The sequence below is a fragment of the Oncorhynchus mykiss genome, chromosome 2 (assembly GCF_013265735.2).
Source record: "Oncorhynchus mykiss isolate Arlee chromosome 2, USDA_OmykA_1.1, whole genome shotgun sequence".
Taxonomy (NCBI): domain Eukaryota; kingdom Metazoa; phylum Chordata; class Actinopteri; order Salmoniformes; family Salmonidae; genus Oncorhynchus; species Oncorhynchus mykiss.
The window spans coordinates 78,220,832-78,233,555 of NC_048566.1; positions in this window are offsets into that span (position 1 = coordinate 78,220,832).

Below are 12,724 nucleotides of genomic sequence, written 5' to 3' on the forward strand. Positions count from 1 at the left end.
AAAAATGCCTAAAAACCTGTTTTTGCTTTGTCATTATGGGGTAATGTGTGTAGATTGAGGGAACAAATTAATTGAATCCATTTTAGAATAAGGCTGTAAACGTAACAAAATGTGGAAAAAGTCAAGGGATCTGAATACTTTCCAAATGCACTGTAATTGTATGTGTGGTGTACAGAGATGAGGTAGTCATAAAAATGTTATGTTAAACACTATTATTGCACACAGAGGGAGTCCATGCAACTTGTGTGACTTGTAAAGCACATTTTCATTCCTGAACTTTTTTAGACTTGCCATAACAAAGTGGTTGAATACTTATTGACTAAAGAGATTCAAGCTTTTCGCTTTTAATTGATCTGAATTTTTTGGGGGGAAAACATAATTCCACTTTGACATTATGGGGTATTGTTTGTAGGCGAGTGACCAAAAATCTAAATTTAATACATTTTAAATTCAGGCTGTAACACAACAGCGTGGAAAAAAATTGAGGGGTGTGAATACTTTCTGAAGGCACTGTATATTTACAAAATACATATATGGGAGCAGTCGGCCTAGTAAATCAAGGCCTCACAACTGCAACATGTCGGCCTAGTAAATCAAGGCCACACAACTGCAACACGACTCCAATCTACAAAAGTGGAGACAAATTTGACCCCAATAACTACCGTGGGATATACAGTGGGGAGAACAAGTATATGATACACTGCCGATTTTGCAGGTTTTCCTACTTACAAAGCATGTAGAGGTCTGTAATTTTTTAAAACAAAAATCCAGATAATCACTTTGTATGATTTTTAAGTAACTAATTTGCATTTTATTGCATGACATAAGTATTTGATACATCAGAAAAGCAGAACTTAATATTTGATACGGAAACCTTTGTTTGCAATTACAGGGATCATACGTTTCCTGTAGTTCTTGACCAGGTTTGCACACACTGCAGCAGGGATTTTGGCCCACTCCTCCATACAGACCTTCTCCAGATTCTTCAGGTTTTGGGGCTGTCGCTGGGCAATACGGACTTTCAGCTCCCTCCAAAGATTTTCTATTGGGTTCAGGTCTGGAGACTGGCTAGGCCACTCCAGGACCTTGAGATGCTTCTTACGGAGCCACTCCTTAGTTGCCCTGGCTGTGTGTTTCGGGTCGTTGTCATGCTGGAAGAGCCAGTCACGACCCATCTTCAATGCTCTTACTGAGGGAAGGAGATTGTTGGCCAAAATCTCACGATACATGGCCCCATCCATCCTCCCCTCAAAACGGTGCAGTCGTCCTGTCCCCTTTGCAGAAAATCATCCCCAAAGAATGATGTTTCCACCTCCATGCTTCACGGTTGGGATGGTGTTCTTGGGGTTGTAACTCATCCTTCTTCTTCCCCCAAACACAGCGAGTGGAGTTTAGACCAAAGAGCTCTATTTTTGTCTCATCAGACCACATGACCTTCTCCCATTCCTCCTCTGGATCATCCAGATGGTCATTGGCAAACTTCAGATGGGCCTGGACATGCGCTGGTTTGAGCAGGTGGACCTTGCGTGCGCTGCAGGATTTTAATCCATGACGGCGTAGTGTGTTACTAATGGTTTTCTTTGAGACTGTGATCCCAGCTCTTTTCAGGTCATTGACCAGGTCCTGCCGTGTAGTTCTGGGCTGATCCCTCACCTTCCTCATGATCATTGATGCCCCACGAGGTGAGATCTTGCATGGAGCCCCAGACCGAGGGTGATTGACCGTCATCTTGAACTTCTTCCATTTTCTAATAATTGCGCCAACAGTTGTTGCCTTCTCACCAAGCTGCTTGCCTATTGTTCTGTAGCCCATCCCAGCCTTGTGCAGGTCTACAATTTTACCCCTGATGTCCTTACACAGCTCTCTGGTCTTGGCCATTGTGGAGATGTTGGAGTCTGTTTGATTGAGTGTGTGAACAGGTGTCTTTTATACAGGTAACGAGTTCAAACAGGTGCAGTTAATACAGCTAATGAGTGGAGAACAGGAGGGCTTCTTAAAGAAAACCTAGGTCTGTGAGAGCAGAATTCTTACTGGTTGGTAGGTGATCAAATAATTATGTCATGCAATACAATGCAAATGAATTACTTAAAAATAATACAATGTGATTTTCAGGATTTTTGTTTTAGATTCTATCTCTCACAGTTGAAGTCTATCTTTGATTAAAAATTACAGACCTCTACATGTTTGTAAGTAGGAAACACTGCCGATTTTGCAGGTTATCAAATACTTGTTCTCCCCACTGTACGTTAACAGCAACCTTGTGATAATCCTCTGCATTATCATTAACAGCAGACTCGTATATTTCCTCAGTTAAATCACTTCAAGATCAGATAGTATTACATTAATTTATGTAAATGACCTATTCGTAGTCTGCCTACTCTTCTCCAAATTAAAGAAATGTTTTTTTCCCCCCGCCTTTTTCAATCCATTTGGCATTTGGGCAAACGAAGGCACCCTGTGCCTTATCGTTGTATATGTAGTCCAGATCACAGATCATTTAGCAAGCTCTGCTTTTTCATCTTCATTTAAATTTTACCTTTATTTAACTAGACAAGTCAGTTAAGAACAAATTCTTATTTTCAATGACAGTCTAGGAACAGTGGGTTAACCTTGTTACCTGCCACCTCAAGTTTATTGCTCAGCCTGTTACTATCAACAATAATATCCATCTGCTTGGAGAATATTTTCTGAGCTAGCATTTTACCAGTAGTGATGGCAAGACATCGAATTCTGAATTTAATAATTTCCCATTTGTTAGTAGAAGAGCAGAATCGAGAAAGGTCTCTCTGATTAGAGTTTTAGACTGTAAACAAAATGACTGTCACGTTCTGACCTCTATTTCCGTTGTTTTGTATTTATTTAGTATGGTCAGGGCGTGAGTTGGGTGGGCAGTCTATGTTTGTTTTTCTATGTTTTGGGGCATTTCTATGTTTTCGGCCTAGTATGGTTCTCAATCAGAGGCAGGTGTCATTAGTTGTCTCTGATTGAGAATCATACTTAGGTAGCCTGGGTTGCACTGTTTGTTTGTGGGTGATTGTCTATGTTAGTGGCTTGTTTCAGCACAGGTCTCATTTTGGTAGCGTCACGGTCGAATTTGGGTTATTGTTTTTGTTACTCTCTTGTATAGTGTTCAGTCTTTCTTTATTAAAGATTTTACCATGGACACTTACCACGCCGCATATTGGTCCTCTGATCCATCTCGCCTCTCCTCTTCAGACGAAGAGGAGGACGACCGTGACAATGACGCATTATTTAAAAGAAGCGTTACATTTCCAGTATGCTTTAGAAAATCTCATCATTACCAAAACAAAAAGGAAAGAACAATGGAACCATGGTATGTCAGAGGAGCTGAGGACAAGATTCATAAGATTGGAAGATACCAACCAATAATCAATTCTAGATTTGAATTGTCTGTCCCTATTTGTAGAGTTGAACCAAGAAATTTGCTTTAAAAAGTTGGATTCTGTGAATGCTAAATGTCAAAGTTAAAAGTTAGAGCAGAAATGTAGAATTAAGTTATTAAAACAATGGGCTGAATGCCTGGTAGGATACCTACCCATCCAGTCATCAGGAGCAACATCATAATTACCTCCAACAATGTTATCTGTAGAATATTTGTTTTTCAACTCAATTAAGACTTTACTAAAATGTTGGATTGATTTTTTTGACCGTATGTTATGAACATTTACCAATATGTAACACCTTTATATTCGAAAACAATAGATATCCAGTGACCCTCATCACACCTGCTTTCTAAAACCGTACCTGAAAACCGTCCGAAAAGTATTGCCACACCAGCAGGATGAGATGAGCCATGGCTAAAAATGATCTGGTCACCCCATTGTGAAGTCCAACTTCAGCATCTGAGGAATGTGTCTATTGAAAAGACAATTTGACTTTAATGAATTCTACAAATTCCTTGCGTTTGAACTTGTTAAACCCCTGGTGTTCACGGATAAAAGGAAAGAGACATGTTGTATTAGAGTATACGAGATAAAGAGTTGTCTAGAATAAACAGGGACCCTGAATAATATAAAGGTAACATAAGCCCTTCAAAAATGACAAACAGTAACCACCATAAAAAGGAAAATAAATGGATAGACCATGTAATAACACGTTATATTAATAGTTTATTACTTAAATTGAACTCTAAAACTTAAAATAAATCTCTGAAAGCTAATCAAGCCACTTTTTTAAAAATTGAGATTTACTTAAATAATAAGGATTTTAAATCAATGAATAAAAACTAACTTAGTAAGCCATCAAATGAGAAACAAAAATCCGTGTGCTTACGTTGGTTAATGTTCACATTAAAAACTCGCCACTACGAACAGTATGGCCCTATGCAATATCACCTATATGCGACGTTCAGATAAACGATTGCATGAATAAACTCACCAGTTGAAACAGTATATGGCTTCATTACCCTACTACTGTATAAGCAGGCCAACTCATAAAGCATAAATCAGTCAGTCACGTAGCTCCACCCTGCGGCCGTCAATGACAGCAAACCCCTCTGCGTCTTGCAGAAGCCTTCCCCCCTGCGTTTTGCCTCGACTGGTGCCACAGCTATGCATAGTCACTTTACCCCTACCTACATGTACAAATTACCTCGACTAACCTGTACCCCCACACATTGGCTCGGTACCGGTACCCCATGCACCGGTACCCTCGTTATTGTTGTTTTACTGCTGCTCTTTAATTACTTGTTACTTGTATCTCTTTTTCTTGTCTGTATTTTTTTTAACTGCATGTGACTAATAAAATTAGATTTGATTTAAATATTTTCTTAACTCTATTTCTTGAACTGTGTTGTTGGTTAAGGGGTTGTAAGTAAGCATTTCACAGAAAGGTACCTGTTGTATTCGGCGCATGTGACAAATAACATTGGATTTTATTTGCAATCAATATTTTTTTGCATCTTTGCATAGTCATAGCGCATAATGTAAGAAATTATGAAACTAATGAGAATTACTACTTACAATAAGATAAAGAATATTATAACGTGGAGAAGATTTCAAATCAAATGTTTAAATCAAAATTTCACATTTAAACAAATCTTAATGTATTGGTCAGGTACTGTTACGTTCTGACCTTAGTTATTTTGTTTTGTCTTTGTTTTAGTATGGTCAGGGCGTGAGTTGGGTGGGTTGTCTATGTTAGTTTTTCTATGATTTGCTATTTCTGTGTTTGGCCTCGTATGGTTCTCAATCAGAGGCAGCTGTCAATCGTTGTCCCTGATTGAGAACCATATTTAGGGAGCCTGTTTTCTATTGTGTTTCGGGGGTGATTATTTTCTTGTGGTGATTATTTTCTGTTGTGTGTCTGCACCAGCCAGAACTGTTTTCGGTCGTTTCTCTTTGTTATTTTGGTTATTTCCATGTTCATTCTAATAAATATGGACACATACCACGCTGCACCTTGGTCCTCACCTTCTTCCACCATCGACGACCGTTACAACTCTCCTCAAACAATAGCATGGTATTCTTTCACTGTAATAGCTACTGTAAATTGGACAGTGCAGTTAGATTAACAAGAATTTAAGCCTTCTGCAAATGTCAGATATGTCTATGTCCTGGGAAATGTTCTTGTTACTTACAACCTCATGCTAATTGCATTAGCCTACATTAGCTCAACCGTCCAGTGCAGGGGACCCACCAATCCTGAAGAAGTTTTAACGTCTTATCCTAGTAGCACCCTCTAGTGGCTTAAAGTCTCATGTGTCTTATTCTTGTTCTGTGAAACGCTATGTGGTGTGCCCAGCAGTTGTCTTTACTATCTTTTGCTAATAGATACTAATTATTTGGTCGTTCAGAGTTTATGACTATTGAGGTCTACCCATGCAACAGAACATAGCCGCCAATACAGTTCACTGTATATGGAATACATATTGGACTGTAAAGGAACAAGTTTACAACCTGTCTCAGCTAAAGTGAGGTGGAAAAGACTCAGTAGGGTCTCTTTTAACCAAATATGTTTAGTTTTGGAGGGAAACTGTGTCGTACAGATTGTTGCTGTCTTTTTACTCCTCCCCCTCTTTAGCCCCCACTGCAATACACTGTTTTGGGCTGTCTAATAACTGTCTCAGATAAAGTGGGGTGGAAAATACTCAGTAGGGTGAGTTCGAACAAAAAGCTAAGTTATAGGGAGTGTTGCTGGACTTTTACTGTGGTCAAACAGCTTCAAATGTGGTGCCTGAACACTATATGGTTCAAATATAGCACTGTGTCATATGATGCATATATTGTTCTACCAAAATACCCTATAATGTAGAAGACAAATATCTTATCTTCTTTCTGGTGGATACAACATACAATATGTTTATTCAAAAGGGCAAGAGAGATGCAAGTTCACTTTGTCCAAAAAAGCATACTTTATTCATAACAAATATCACATTAAAGTTAATTAATCAAATTGATCATCAACAGTTACTCAGAAGTTAGAAAATTAGTTTAGAGTTTTGTCACATGCACAAGTAGTGAAATGCTTACTTGCTAGCTCTTTCCCAACAATTCAGTGTTCAATATCAAATAGTATGAAGTTGATTTTTTTTAAACACATAAGAAAAACACGAGACATGAAGCTATATACAGGGTCCGTGCCAGTGCCAAATGTACAATATGCAGGGATACTGGAGTGGTTAAGGTAGATACACTATGTAGACAGGGGCAAGGAGAAATTGACTGATAGCAGGATAAATAATCAATATAGCAGCAGAATAAGTAGTGTGTGTGTGTGTGTGTGTGTGTGTGTGTTGGTGTCAGTGAGTGTTTGAGTGTGTGTGCAGTAGAGTCCGTGTTGGCGTGTGTGAGGGTGTGGGTAAAGACTCGTGAGTGGCATAAAGTTAGTGCAGATAGACCGTGGATGAGCATGGGCAGCCATTGCTTAGCTGTTCAAAAGTCTCAGTGCTTGGCGATAGAAGCTGTCTCAGAGCTTGTTGGTCCGAGACCAAATGATCCGGTACCGCCTGCCAGACGATAGAAGAGAGAACAGTCTATGGCTGGGGTGGCAGGAGTCTTTGGACAATTTTCGCACCTTCCTCAGACACCGCCTGCTATGTACAGTATGTCCTGGATGTCTTTATGCAACATCAGTGTTCAGCATATCAGCTCCTGAAATGCACCAAACAATCCGAGAACCATAGTACATTTGCATGTTATACCACTTAAATAATTTCAGATTGATCTCCTTTTGAGTGTACATGGAAGTATTCTTTCATGGCGTTCACCATTATACTCAATGAATCTGATGTACACATTCTTGCATAACATTAATGCAACAATCTTCCTTCTGATAATTCATACAAAATACATCTCATGTTGTTGTGAATGGACCGCTTTAGTGAACAAACATATAGGAACCACAAGCACTTCCATCTACCTGAGCTTTGAAATTCCCACAATGATGAGAAAATTCGTATTTCAGAACAATGTCCACAACCTTTCCATGTCAAGCCAAATACTGTAGCGCCAGATATTTCTCTAGTGAGTACAGAATGCCCTCCAGTTCCTTCTCATACTGTTTTAAGGAGTCCATTATTTTAACACTCAATGTTATACTAATTTGAGCACAAACACATTATCCAGGTATTATTACATTCTCAAAACGCCACCAATTTAGAGGAATCACATTCCTTGCATTTGACAGTGCATACAGTAAGTGAATGACTTCTTTTAGACCAAAGTGGAGAACCTCTACTTATCCGGTCATATGCAACGAGACAAAATGTGTCTTTGTGCTGCAATTTGTTGAGTAATTCTAATCTATAGCTAACTGACAACTTTGATGTCTCAGTGCAGTTTACGTGCCAAAACTGGTCATGACATGTATACAGTTTCACAAATTGGTATTTGTCTGAAAATGTGACGACTAGAAATAGTATATGTATGTTTGCTAAATATGCAAAGGAGAGTAAAGCTTCTAGGTAATTTGATCCTATCCCTGTCTATTTTTACAAGCACAGTCTTTAGAGCATGGGTTACATAAAAGCTTGAATGTTGAGTGCCTTTTGAATTCTTAGATATTATTACATGCTCTGCTCTGTTGATTCAAACCAAAGAGGTATTGGCCTACTCGTTCTGCAGAAATGTCCCTGGGTTCTACGATCAGTTGTTTGGTAGTCTGGCCATACACTGCCTGGGCATCACACTTACTGGAAATGTTTAGACTGTGAGTGTAGAGCAGACCATTTTCCAAGAAATTTGCAGGTAGAATTTCCTGAACAAAATGTTCAACTATGTCCTTTACACCACTGTAATGAAGTTGTTCTTGGATTGTAATGAAGTTGAACCATGGATTGTGAAAATGTCGCTGAATTCAATGCTTCAAACTGGGAAATTGCCTTTTTGAAGTGAGGAGAAGGTTTCCTTTGGTCAGCAATAAGTAATCTCTTATGGCATTCAGAAGATGCTGATGTAGTATCGAGAAAAATGTAAATGGGTCACCTTATTTTCCAATCACTATTGTGGAATGACATAAATCTCTGATTCTTAATCAAGTGGTTGTACTGTACATCATTGCAATTTGTTTGCATCCGAGGCTCATTAACAACTTCATAGAAATATATAACCCCTTCTGTACTCATGGCTACTCCTTCCCTATCTGTGCCAACAGAAATGTGTAAGTCATCTGCCCGTATCTTAAGTGTCAAAATCCAGTTCTGACCAGAAATACGCCCTTGTAGATTTTGTGCCCGAGTGAGATATTACAGAGCTTAATCTGTACATCTGTTTCTTGCTGCCAACGACTGGGATTTCCATTGTACTGGATGGTGCTACACGGGAAACAAAAACTAACACGAATATCTGGTGTGGTGGAACAAACAATCTGTCTAATCAACACACCATCACATCGCATTTTGTGGGTGCACCCCATTTAGTGATTAATTGCCTAACTAGAATATCAAGTGATGATGTGTCTGTATTTAGTCAAACCTGAAAAATTGAGCCGAAGTAATACTCATTGTGTGAGATGCTGTTTTTGCAAGTTTCACTGCTATGAGTATGCATAGCACTGATCACTGTTTTAATTCCCAAATCTTGTAACCAGGGGAGTAATTGATATATAAAAACATTATGCCAATGATGGAATGGTCATGTTCATCTCTATCAAAACTTGCTCAAACTCACAGTGCTTCAAGATGCGTCCAGGCCTCTGAACTGCAGGCAAGAGAGCAGCAAAGTTATCTTTAATATCTGAACATTCAGTCATGGATTGTGGGTCAAGATGCTTGAAGGTAGTTTTCACTATCCTGGGATGTAACAAAGATGGCAAGGAGGAGTTGAACCAACAGTTTGCAGCTCTGTTTTCAAATCTACATATTGTTATTTTAATATCATTCAGGAAATCCTGCTGAGATTTCAATCTATTGACCGAATGTGGCTCACAACACAATAAGTACAGGATCATTGTTCATCCCTGTCTATTTATTAACTCCGAATGATTTAGACTGTATAGCTGGAGGAATAGGAGAAGACCTACGGAGATGCCTTGGTGCTTTTTTCCTTTTCTCCCAGCTTTCCTCGGGTTGCGGCAGTATGCATTACCTTTTGGGATTGCAAAATGAGATTTTCTCACATATGTCTCTCTGGCCAGCTTTATGCAGAGTGCAATTTCACAATACACTTGTCAATTCTATGTTCTGTATCAACAAGAAATAACACACTTGTGTTTTTGAACGTTACCTCACTAATTGCTGTACTTTTCTTATTCTATCTTGGATTTGACTTGTATAATGCTGAAAACGTCTATACATTTCCTGCCAAAAAGTCAGACCAAATTGGTATTACAGGGAGAATTAAAAAGAAAGTGTGTTCAACTGCATGGTTCACTTTTAGAATGTCTGTTCAACTCCCCCACCCCCCTTTTGCCTTCAGAACCGCCTCAATTCGTCGGGACATGGACTCTACAAGGTGTCGAAAGCGTTCCACAGGGATGCTGGCCCATGTTGACTCCAATGCTTCCCACAGTTGGGTCAAGCTGGCGGGATGTCCTTTGGGTGGTGGACACACAGGAAACTGTTGAACGTGAAAAACCCAGCAGTGTTGCAGTTGTTGACACAAACATGTGCGCCTGGCACCTACTACCATACCTCATTCAAAGGCACTACATATTTTGTCTTGCCCATTCACCCTCTGAATGGCACAGATATACAATTAATGTCTCAATTGTTTCAAGACTTAAAAATCCTTCTTTAACCTGTCTCCTGCCCTTCATCTACATGGATTGAAGTGGATTTAACAAGTGACATCAATAAGGGATCATAGCTTTTACATGGGTTCACCTGGTCAGTCTGTCATGGAAAGGATTCACCTGGTCAGTCTATGTAATGTTTTCAACATTCAGTGAACATGCTAACTCTATACCTATCGTCTTTACCATGTAAGTTTTTTTACAGAGTTCACAAGCCTGTCGCATTAAATTACTTTTGCATGCTCGTATGACACAGAAGTCAAGATCTCTTGCCGTGGCTTGTTCTGTGTCTATTTTCCAGCAGCGCCGCAAATACATCTCCATATTGTTGCTATTAAACATTTTCATAGCTACATTCAACAATTCTGTAGGACTTGGGGAAGCAGAGAATGTCCACCTCCAGGTCACGCTGACCTTCGAGGGGAATCCTGGTACTGCAGATTTTTTATTTATTTATTTTATTTCACCTTTATTTAACCAGGTAGGCAAGTTGAGAACAAGTTCTCATTTACAATTGCGATCTGGCCAAGATAAAGCAAAGCAGTTCGACACATACAACGACACAGAGTTACACATGGAGTAAAACAAACATACAGTCAATAATACAGTATAAACAAGTCTATATACAATGTGAGCAAATGAGGTGAGATAAGGGAGGTAAAGGCAAAAAAAGGCCATGGTGGCAAAGTAAATACAATATAGCAAGTAAAACACTGGAATGGTAGATTTGCAGTGGAAGAATGTGCAAAGTAGAAATAAAAATAATGGGGTGCAAAGGAGCAAAATAAATCAATTAAATACAGTAGGGAAAGAGGTAGTTGTTTGGGCCAAATTATAGGTGGGCTATGTACAGGTGCAGTAATCTGTGAGCTGCTCTGACAGTTGGTGCTTAAAGCTAGTGAAGGAGATAAGTGTTTCCAGTTTCAGAGATTTTTGTAGTTCCTTCCAGTCATTGGCAGCAGAGAACTGGAAGGAGAGGCGGCCAAAGAAATAATTGGTTTTGGGGGTGACTAGAGAGATATACCTGCTGGAGCGTGTGCTACAGGTGGGAGATGCTATGGTGACCAACGAGCTGAGATAAGGGGGGACTTTACCTAGCAGGGTCTTGTAGATGACATGGAGCCAGTGGGTTTGGCGACGAGTATGAAGCGAGGGCCAGCCAACGAGAGCGTACAGGTCGCAATGGTGAGTAGAATATGGGGCTTTGGTGACAAAACGGATTGCACTGTGATAGACTGCATCCAATTTGTTGAGTAGGGTATTGGAGGCTATTTTGTAAATGACATCGCCGAAGTCGAGGATTGGTAGGATGGTCAGTTTTACAAGGGTATGTTTGAGATGAGGCCACCATTCACTTTACCCTGTAATCATATGGATATTTTAGGTTTTGCAGTGATTATTATACTTTAACCTGATGACCTGATGCATTTGGCACACGTGGCTGGCCATGGGCTGATTTTAAATGTGTAAAGGCGCGCTCTATGAGCCAATATGTGTTCCATATACAGGGATGCGCATTGTGGCCAATGTAATAGGCAGAGTAGAATGCCAGCAACACTCCTTGTTATTCAGAGCCCCATGAAATGACACCATGTACATTCTACAGATCCTACTGAGTATTCCCTACAATACTTTTACTGCTGCACCTCGAATAGTTTTTGCTCTATAATCCAATATGTATTTAATATACGGTTACTTGCAGTGGGGGCATTTATTTGACCTTGGAACATGTTTTTTTTTAAGTAGAAATAAAAATAATGGGGTGCAAAGGAGCAAAATAAATCAATTAAATACAGTAGGGAAAGAGGTAGTTGTTTGGGCCAAATTATAGGTGGGCTATGTACAGGTGCAGTAATCTGTGAGCTGCTCTGACAGTTGGTGCTTAAAGCTAGTGAAGGAGATAAGTGTTTCCAGTTTCAGAGATTTTTGTAGTTCCTTCCAGTCATTGGCAGCAGAGAACTGGAAGGAGAGGCGGCCAAAGAAATAATTGGTTTTGGGGGTGACTAGAGAGATATACCTGCTGGAGCGTGTGCTACAGGTGGGAGATGCTATGGTGACCAACGAGCTGAGATAAGGGGGGACTTTACCTAGCAGGGTCTTGTAGATGACATGGAGCCAGTGGGTTTGGCGACGAGTATGAAGCGAGGGCCAGCCAACGAGAGCGTACAGGTCGCAATGGTGAGTAGAATATGGGGCTTTGGTGACAAAACGGATTGCACTGTGATAGACTGCATCCAATTTGTTGAGTAGGGTATTGGAGGCTATTTTGTAAATGACATCGCCGAAGTCGAGGATTGGTAGGATGGTCAGTTTTACAAGGGTATGTTTGAGATGAGGCCACCATTCACTTTACCCTGTAATCATATGGATATTTTAGGTTTTGCAGTGATTATTATACTTTAACCTGATGACCTGATGCATTTGGCACACGTGGCTGGCCATGGGCTGATTTTAAATGTGTAAAGGCGCGCTCTATGAGCCAATATGTGTTCCATATACAGGGATGCGCATTGTGGCCAATGTAATAGGCAGA